The sequence below is a fragment of the Hydra vulgaris genome, chromosome 02 (assembly GCF_038396675.1).
Source record: "Hydra vulgaris chromosome 02, alternate assembly HydraT2T_AEP".
NCBI classification, from domain to species: Eukaryota; Metazoa; Cnidaria; class Hydrozoa; order Anthoathecata; family Hydridae; genus Hydra; species Hydra vulgaris.
In genome coordinates, this window is record NC_088921.1 from 3730961 (window position 1) to 3741235 (window position 10275).

General features: G+C 28.4%; 1 long non-coding RNA gene across 1 annotated transcript; it reads right to left on the reverse strand.

Annotated features, from left to right (window-relative positions):
- Positions 1–2703: 2703 nt before the first annotated feature.
- LOC136076339 (uncharacterized) lies at positions 2704–9045 on the reverse strand. Its single transcript, XR_010636181.1, has 2 exons — positions 8936–9045; positions 2704–3130 (listed from the first exon to the last, which is right to left on the reverse strand). It is a non-coding gene; the product is annotated as an uncharacterized LOC136076339 (long non-coding RNA).
- Between the last annotated feature and the right edge of the window lie 1230 nt (positions 9046–10275).

A 10275-nucleotide genomic window follows, 5' to 3' on the forward strand; every position in this document is an offset into this window, starting at 1 on the left:
AATCAAGGAGGAAACCATTTTAGGGTCAACACAAACCGATGATGCTTCTTATTCTGTAATAACTCTTTTTAAATCTTCTTCACGAAGACAGACAGAATGCCCAGTATACACTTCACCAAATAAATTGCTATTAAGTAGCAGGACGCACTTCAAACTCTTCTTTGAACAATCAATGAACATTCGCCATTCAATTAAGTTGTAGTCTGAAAATCCCAACTCCATAAGTAAACCAGAAATGTTATTGCAAAACATAAAACCACTTCAATTTGAAACTACTGCAGAAATTTATTTTCTCTAGTATGAAAGTAAGATACTTTTACTCCTTTTTCAACTAAGTTTTTCTCATTTAGTCTTGATGCTAGAATTTCTGAAGCTTTTTTTGATAGTCCCAAACCCTGTTCCAAATCATTCAACTCTAGCTTATCAAATCCTTTTAGTTGAACTGTGATGTTTAAAATTTGCATTATTCCTGTCACTGTCTTCTTAAACATCACTAATTTCTTCTTGAGAAGATAGTCGTTTGAATACTGGCTCTGGAATTTGATTTGAATGACACGTTGGTCTTAAAGCTGATGGTAAATTAGGATAAACTATTTTCCTTCTATTTTTTTAGTTAAAACCTTTTACTAGACAAAGGTAATAGTCCGTTGAATGATCTTTTTCCTCACACCAAACCTTGGGAATCCCAATTGCTGACTTTTCTTGTGTTTCCTTAATTCACATAAGTAAACATTTGACACACTACTTGCACACTTTATGAGGGGCTCATGACTTGACTTGATCACCAAGTTTCATCAGGAACATTTAAATGTAAAACTCACATATTTTGAAAACAACAAAAAAAATTTTAACAAAATTAAAAATTCACACAAAAAATAGCTTGTTGCTGAGACAAACTGTTTTTGTAGATTGTAGTTTAGGCGAATCCAATCGTAATCAGCGGGTAACTCTTTTACGGTAAAATATGGTTTAACTAAAGCGCAAAGGATGGAGAAAAAAGTTGACTTCTTAGAAAAAAAACGATTTCAGTTTTGGAATCAGCATGTCAATTTAATTAAAATAGGCTCCAAATCAAATTCAACAAGAACTCAAAATATCGCACATTTACACATAGTTTTACATAGATTTTAACTTGTATTTGGCTTTACCAGCTAAAAAACAATTGTGCTTTATCAAAAAAATACATCATTTAAAGTATCAAAGTTCACATTTTCTTCAACTGAATAGAAAAATGTAGTAAAACTAAATCATGGGTATTAGATAAATTTTGTTTAAAAAAACTTAAAATTGCTAACTTGCAATACAACTAATAATACTTTAGACTACAAAGAAATTAAAATTTCAATATTATATTTTCTCAATGGATGTCAGAAATACACATTTCATTTTATATATACAATGTTTTCCTTTACGTAAATCCACGTCCGATGGTTTTTGAAGTAGGAGGGCACAATTGTCAGCCTCTAAAAAAATGTCATATATATCTCGAAACTTTAAAAAAAAATAATAAAAAAAAGTCGCCCAGAAAAACGGTCGATGGCATGCGCCCCTGGCGTTGTCGGCCCTGAAATCAGAATTAAAGTTTTTTTTAAATATATAACTTGCTTACAAGCAAATTTTATTGAAACTATTTCCAGTTTTTTCTACAAAATGTCGAAATTTTTTCAAAACTCTTATTTAGAATTTTAGAGACAACTAAATATTTAGTGACGGACTTACTAAATATTTAGTTGGGTGGGGAGACAGAATGTTGATACAAAAAATATGCCATACTCCAATTCCCTCCACCTCCATGTTTTCATCACAATGACTATTATTGTGAAGGAATTTTATTTTTACCATTGAAAATGTTTTCTTGAGGATATTGATAAAAACAATGTGTGTTCAATAACCAATTACACAGTTAACATATGGATCTAAATTGACTTCTGATCATGATGCATTTATCATGAAATTTGGGATTTTTTGTTGAATTTTTTCAATTTGATAAAATAAAATTAAAACTTTTTATCTCAACTATGTATATATGCGCGTATAGGTTATTTAAATGTATCGTATATATGCGTGTGTAGGTTATTTAAATGTATGCATACTATACATACATTTAAATAACCTATCTGTGCATACCAACGCCGTAAATTTATGCAATGTAATCTGTAATCTGGAACTGGACTATATATATACAAAGACTTTGAGAATAGACAAGAAAATAAAGAAGACAATAGAACAACAAAAGATGTTATGAGAGAAGGTTTCAAAAAAGACTTCGAAGCGTAGATAAATGCGCAGTTTTGAAATATAAAAAAATATTTTGTCAAGATTTTAAAAAGTGCTTTATAGCTTTATATTTTAAATAGCAAACTTATATTTTTAAATAGCAAACTAGCTAGTTATTAGCTTTATAGAAGTTTCAAAGACATTAAAACGCAATGTTTCAAAATGCGTTTTAATGTTTGTTTTTTGTTTTTGTTTTATATTTGCTTCATATTTTCTCTTTGTTTTTTTTATTTCTTTCTTTTTATTTTTATATTTCTTTACGGAAATTTTTTGCTCTCACTCTATCCTTCTGATCTTATATTATTTAAATGTGTGTTTTCTCGCAGTACCGCAGCAAGCCAAAACGACGCCCAGTGCAAGACTGAAATTTGGCGCTCTGCCTGTCCCCCCCATCCTCAAAAAAAATAAAATAATAATAATAGTAAGTCAAGCTAATTTTCATTATTATTAAACTTCAATAATAACAATGTTTCAATATTTTTCAAATATCATTTTAAGTTTACTCTTCTGGCCTTCAGTGATGCGAAATCATTTATAAAAACTTCAAAATCAAGTGAGCTTGTCTGTCAGTGTTGATTTAATTGTTGATGATAGACAAATTTGATAATCTTTCTCGGGCCATTGAAGACCTTTAATAGTTTTTTATTATCTTCAACTTAATAAAACTTCTTTCACAAAATGCAACTGTCACTGGTAGTGTCAAAAATATCTTCAGACAGATTAGCAGGTAAGCAGCTTTCAAAGAATATTTATTAGCAAGCTGTAAAAGATCAAGTGGATTGGCACTTTTTAAATTATCCATTAAAGATTCTGCTTGAAATTTGATTTTTGTATTCAATATTTTGACGTGTTACTAAAAGGAAAAATTTCCGTTTAAAATTATGAAATATTTATATTTTTTATATCTATATTTCAAAACTACTGGTTTAAAAAAGTTTTACGTAGAAAAAACTTACATGTTTGACAAAAAAAATAAGTTTCACAATTAAAAAAAGAGTTTCATTTATGTGTAGAAAGCCAATATGTTTATTATATTTACAACAAAAAAATTAATATCAGTAATAAAAGAAAAACTAAAAAACATAACAAAATAACAAAAATATAGTTTAAACTTAATTATATTTTATATAACAATTTGATTTTTGATATATATTTAATATAATCAAACAAAAACTTAAAGGATAGTTCACTAAAATATATAAATAAAAAATATCTTAATGTAATGAACTAACATTAATATAACAAAATCGTTAAAATTATCAAGCTTGATGCAATGCAATGAAATCTGTATAAACTGTAAAATTGCAAGTTAATTGATGCGATGTCACATTCATTCATTCATACATTCATTCATACATACATTGTATTTACTTTTTACAAGCTTTTTTTAAAATCACCTCTCCCATTTCTATTTGACGCAGAAGCTAAAATACACTGCTCAACATAATGATAAGACACCCCAATAGTATTTATACAACTCCACTATACATTTATATATTTAAAAACTAACTTTTATAGTAAATGAGAGCAAAAGGATTACAAGACTAAACAACATTTAAAAATTTTTTTTAAACCTAACTCGTATTTTATTAAAAAAAAACTGATTTTTAGTGCGACAAAATTAAAAGACACAAAATTATAATCAAAATTCATATTAATTGTCATTTATATAAAAATACGTCTCAATTTGAAACAATCGTTAGTGGGTATTTCTACCATTTTTTTGAATCACTTCAATCATTCTAGAAGGAAAAGAATCATATATTTTTTTTATGAACGAAATTTCAATTGCATCCCATGCAGATCTGATGGATGATTTCAAGTCAGCTAGTGAACTGTATTGTTTACCACCTACAAACATTTTATGTGGCAGTTGTGCCCTAACATTCTCAATAATGTTCAGGTCTGGAGATCTAGCTGGCTACTTCAATGTTTCAATTTTACTGCCGTTGAAATATTCCTTTACTGTCTTAGCTGTATGAACGCTAGCATTATCTCGCTGAAAAACAAAATTTACACCACCAATGACAGAGGCGTCACGTCGTAAGAATTTTTGAACAATTAAAAGATAATCCTTAGCCTTCATTTATCCGTCAATAAAATGAGCTTTTGATTTACCATGATACCCATTCGCACACTAAATCATTACACCACCACAACCCATTTGAAGTCGTTGCTGTGTTACTTGTTCTTAAGGCAAATTGCGAAAATAACAATTCCATCTATCCAGCCCATCAAGACAAAATTGTTTTTCGTCAGAAAATATTACATGTTGCCACTCTTCTTTCCACGTTACGTGGTTCTTTGCAAAAGTAATTCGATTGTTTATGTGATTTGTTATTAAAGGCGGTTTTTGCTGAAATTTTTTGCGCGAAAGGTGAAAAGCATAATGAATAACTCGTGTAAAAGATTAATATATATGTATTCTTCATAATATCTTGCACTTAACAATTATTGTAAATAAAGAAATATTAAAAAAGATGTAAAAAACTATATATTCTATTATATTTTATAAGGTCCCGATGACAAGATCCTTGTGATCTTCTTTCGGAAACCGAGTTTATATTGTTAGTCTGCTATATTTATATATTTGTAAAAGTATTTTAATAGTTTATTGTATTGTATAACGACTGACTTTGTAAACTGAAATAATAAAAACAAAAATAATAATAATAAAATTAAAATAACTCGCTGAACTGTACGTAAATTAGCAATCACACCTGCTTCTGCACAATTTGACCTGCTGTAAATGAAGAATTTGATGCTTGTCTCAACAATCTTCGCCTATCACGGTCACTTAATGCTGGCGGACGTCCGAAACTTTTTTTTATTCCATACATATGAGGACTATAAACGTAGTTTTTAATCACAGTTCGGCTGCATCCAATAGTTCTAGCCATGTAACTAACGGAGTGGCTCATTTTTGATTAATTAGAGAGCACTTTTTTCTCATCTGGACTCAACGGTGCAGCACGACACATTATTAATTTGTTATTTTATACTTAATAAAAAAAAACCTAAACTAAATTTCTGACAGTTCACAAAAATAGAAATGGATAATAATAATTTACTAAAAGACTTTTCAAACGTTTAAAACAGATTCATTTAAAATTGAACTTGAAACTTTAAAAAAGAGTTTCACTGCGATACACATAAATATTAGAAGTATAAATAAATTGTTCGACAAAATAAAACAGTTCGTAATATAATGCAATTATTTATTTAGTTTTCCTAAATGAAAAATAGTGCTCCGATAAATCGCCTCAAGCAAGATTCAAACTGTAGATTATACACCAATAATTCTGAAAGAAAAAAAATAACAATTGCAGGAGGAATATCCGAAATGATCAAGCGAATAAAGACGGAAAAGTCCAATTTTGACAACGAGCTCTTTACAATTGAGATTATCAAAAAATCAAAAAATCTTTTCGTCTATATTTTAGCCAATAAAAATTTAAAAAATATTTAGTTTTCAGGTGTTTTAGACTGTTATGTTGTTGGCAAAATAAGCAAAATTTCAAACTACTCGAAAGAAATCTTCCACGGAATAAATGATGATGGGAAAAAAACATTCTGTATTGTAGATCTAAGCATTAACTGTTAAAATTACAACAAAAATGCGTCAACAAAACTCGTTTTCGATAAAATGCTTTAGATATGTATTTTTCAAGTCGTCGATAAATTCATTTTTTTTCAGAAGTCTCCTTAAGGTGGGAGTCTACCTTAAATAATGAATATTTTCAAAGGTTTAAAATTATACTGTTTTACCCTATTTCATATACGTGATATAAATGGTGGTGATATTTGTTTTCATAAAATAAATGGTGGTGATATTTGTTTTCATTAAAATATTCAGAAATTAAATAATTGCATCATTAGACATAGTTCGTAAACAAAAAAATTGTGACGCCTAATTTAAGCGATTTTTTAAGAACTTTTTACTTGGATCAAAAAAAATGAATTCTTAATTCATTTTTTTTGAATCATTGGTACACTTTTTAAAGTAACCCAGGGATTTCACATGTAGTTTTAAAGTATAACCAAAAGTAAAAACATAGTTATATTCGCAAGATTTATCAGAAACTTGATTTTGCTGCTGACGAAATAAATCTGTGTTTTAATTAAACATATTACATTTAATTCGTTTAAAAAAAAAAGACCCCAGCGTAAAGGTTTTTCAGATGCTAATGAAGAAGCCGAAAGAATATGAAACTGGTCTTTTTTGAATTTTTTGGTGCATTGTTACATCTAGCATTTGACAATTACTAACTAATTGGTTTGGGTATTTTTCTTTTTTCTTTTTTTTTCAAGTGGTTCATATAGTTTTGAATCATTAGAAAAAAACATTTCTAAAGCCAATATAGATTTAAAAAAGTAAAATTAATGCTTTGCTAATGCAATTTGTGAATAATTAGCTTTAGTTTTCTAAGTAATTAGCTTAAGGATCTCACTTCTGCTACAGCATTGGGCTCACAGTGGCTGGGGAACTTTAATTCAGTTAAAACTCAATTTTTTTCAGCCAATTGTTATCGCAATAATTTAGATCTTCATATATTTGTTAACGGTAATGTACTCGACGAGTCATCTACTCTTCATCTTCTAGGATTAGCTCTTACCTCCGATCTTTCTTGGAAACCATATATCAAATCCGTTGCAAAATTAACATCTAAGGTTGCATCTCTTTATCGAGCTCGACACTTTTTTACTCCAGATTCTATTCACGATCTCTATGAATCTCAAATTCGTCTTTGTATGGAATACTATTGCCATATCTGGGGCGGATCTTCTAATGATGTCCTTTCTCTTTTAGACAAGGTGCAAAAACGCAATGCAAACATAGTTAGATCTGCAACAATTATCACTTTATCGTAATGTTGCTTCTCTTTCTCTTATCTATAAATACTATAATGGGCACTGCTCTAAAGAACTAGCGCTGCTTGTGCCATCTACTAAATTACTAAAGAACCGAAAAAGTAAAAAATAAAAATGGTTCATTCTCGTTTACTCGTCATTCAATTAAGTCTCATCCTTTTTCTGTGACTGTTCCTAAGTGCTCCGAAAACTCTTATTTGTCTAGTTTTTTTTCTTCAAACATCAATTCTTTGGAATTCGCTTCCTTCATTTTGCTTTCCTGATTCATATAATTTGCAATCCTTTAAGTTGTCCGTCAATCGTTATCTTGCTCTACAATCTTCATCTTTTCTGTTCCAGTAACTTCCAACTCTAATTAGCGTTTGCTTGCAACCTTGTTGGAAGCGAAGATGTTTAAAAAAATAAAGTTAGACTGAAGCAATTGGTTTTTCTTTTTCTTTTGTGTTTTTCTCAAAATGTGATTTTTTGAAACGGTGCGATAAACAACTTTTTTCAAATAAGTGTAAGACCTGAAATTTGGTACACTGATTCTATTATATATAATCTATTGACTGAATTAACATTTTTATTTTTTACTTTTTCGGTTCTTTAGTAAATTGGGCTTAAAATCTGTATTTTGAATCAAAATTTTGCTGCCATTTTGAATTATAACTTGAACAAAAACTTTTCAATAAATTTTTTTTCTTTTGATTCAGCCGATTCAACCACTGTATCTCTAATCCTTCTTGAGTAATTTATCACTGGGTAGATGCCCTTTCTTTGGTCCCGCGGACCAAAAAAAGGGCAATAAATTTAAATAAAAATTCATAATTAGAAAAGGTTTTTATATTGTTGCCAGATACTGAGTTTTTTGTTAAAGAATTTAAGGATTTAGTTTTCAAGGTAGACTACCACCTTAAAAACAGGAATCATTAAAACAGATATATCAGATCATTTATTTAGACCAATTTATTATTTATTATTTAAAGTTGTAAGAACAGTTCAAATTTCTGTAACCTAAATCTACGAGATTTAAATTATAAAAATTCTCGGGAACAAAAATACCCAAAAAGTGTGTTTCCAGCCCGAGTGTGACGGCATTTAATTAATAAAATAATCTTTTTTATAATATTATAATAAGTTAAAATTCTTTAACAGGTTTTTAATTTTGCCTAATAATCTTTTATCGTTCAAAAATCACGACCATGTAAAAATTCTACCCTCACCCAAATGAGGGGGGTTATAAATTTGACACGATCATAACTAAAAGAATGATCATAACTAAAATGAAACTAAAACATGTTGATGAATTTATAGTATATGAGTTTGTTGTATTATTTAATTGCCCTCACACTCGGGATGAGGGAACACAATTTTTTGGGTATTTTTTTCCCCATGCTCCAACCACCGCAATGTTAAAAAACTTGAAACGTACTGAAAGAAATACTCGGAAAAACCATACAAAATTAAATAGTTTGTTTGATAGAGTTGTTGTTAATAAAACAGAACATAACAACAAAATTGGTATCGCTCAAAATTTCAATAGTTAAATTTCAAACATTGGCCCTAACATGACTTCCAAACGTCCGTATCACTCTTTTAAAAACTTACATTAAACTTGTATATTAAAATATATTAAAATTGCAGTTTCAGTTCGAATGGACTAAACTACCAAGAACTAGAAATTGCGATAAACTCGCTGAAAATAAATAAAGCTCCAGGCTCCGTTGACGAGGTTAGCAGTAATATAATTTAAAAATAGCAAAAGTATTAAAAATCGCGAATTCATTTAAACTAAATAACAAACCTATCTTAATTCTTCCTGTCTTTTCAAAACTTGTGTTGCGAGTATTCAATATAAAACTTTACAAATACCTAGTAAATAACAAAACTTTCGTTGCGAGTATTCAATATAAAACTTTACAAATACTTAGTAAATAACAAAACTTTTGCTGCGAGTATTCAATATAAAACTTTACAAATACCTAGTAAATAACAAAACTTTTGTTGCGAGTATTCAATATAAAACTTTACAAATAACTAGTAAATAACAAAACTTTTGTTGCGAGTATTCAATATAAAACTTTACAAATAACTAGTAAATAACAAAACTTTTGTTGCGAGTATTCAATATAAAACTTTACAAATACCTAGTAAATAAAAAAACTTTTGCTGCGAGTATTCAATATAAAACTTTACAAATACCTAGTAAATAACAAAACTTTTGTTGCGAGTATTCAATATAAAACTTTACAAATAACTAGTAAATAACAAAACTTTTGTTGCGAGTATTCAATATAAAACTTTACAAATACCTAGTAAATAACAAAACTTTAAATGAAAAACAATTCGGTTTCCGAACACAACACTCAACCGAGCATACAATTTTAGATCTTATAAATAACGTGAATGACAAATTAAAAATTCAAAAAACAATTATAGCTCTTTTGTTTTTATTCTTCTAAATATAAATTCGTCTCAACAGAATTAATATAAATAAATATAAATACGTCTCAACAAATATAAATTCGTCTCAACAGTATTTAAATTAGAGTAGTCTAGGTATAATAAGCATGTTAAGCGAAAATTGGAATATCTTCGAAAAAAAATATCCGGGATACAAAACTTTAGCAAATAAATAATTTTTAGGGATCATGATCAACTTAAATATTTTGGCACCCGTAAATTTGTCTTAAAAAGATATTGAGACTATTTGATAATATGAACTGCGATATATTTAAAGTAGCTTGAAAAAAAGAAACATTGTGTAAATTCAATAATTAAAAAAATAAATAAAGAAATGGTGTTTTTGAATGAAGCCAAATACAAATTTTTTTATGCATTAAAGTGTTTTTTTTTTGAGTGACAAGTTAGTAACAATTTAAATGCATGAAATAAAAAATTATTAAAAATTAAAAAACTTTTTGCTAAAAAAATTTATAAAAAATTTCTTTAAACACTTTATTGATTGCGACAGTTGCCCACCTTTACGACGCCGTCTTTACAGCCTTCATTTTTTACAGCCTACAGCCTTTATAGCCAACACCTTAAAGAAAAAGAAAATCAAGAAACCAGATACATGATTAACGGGTGGTTACTAAAAATCCGTACTAACTTTATCTGAATTTTAAATGCCACAAGCTAAAT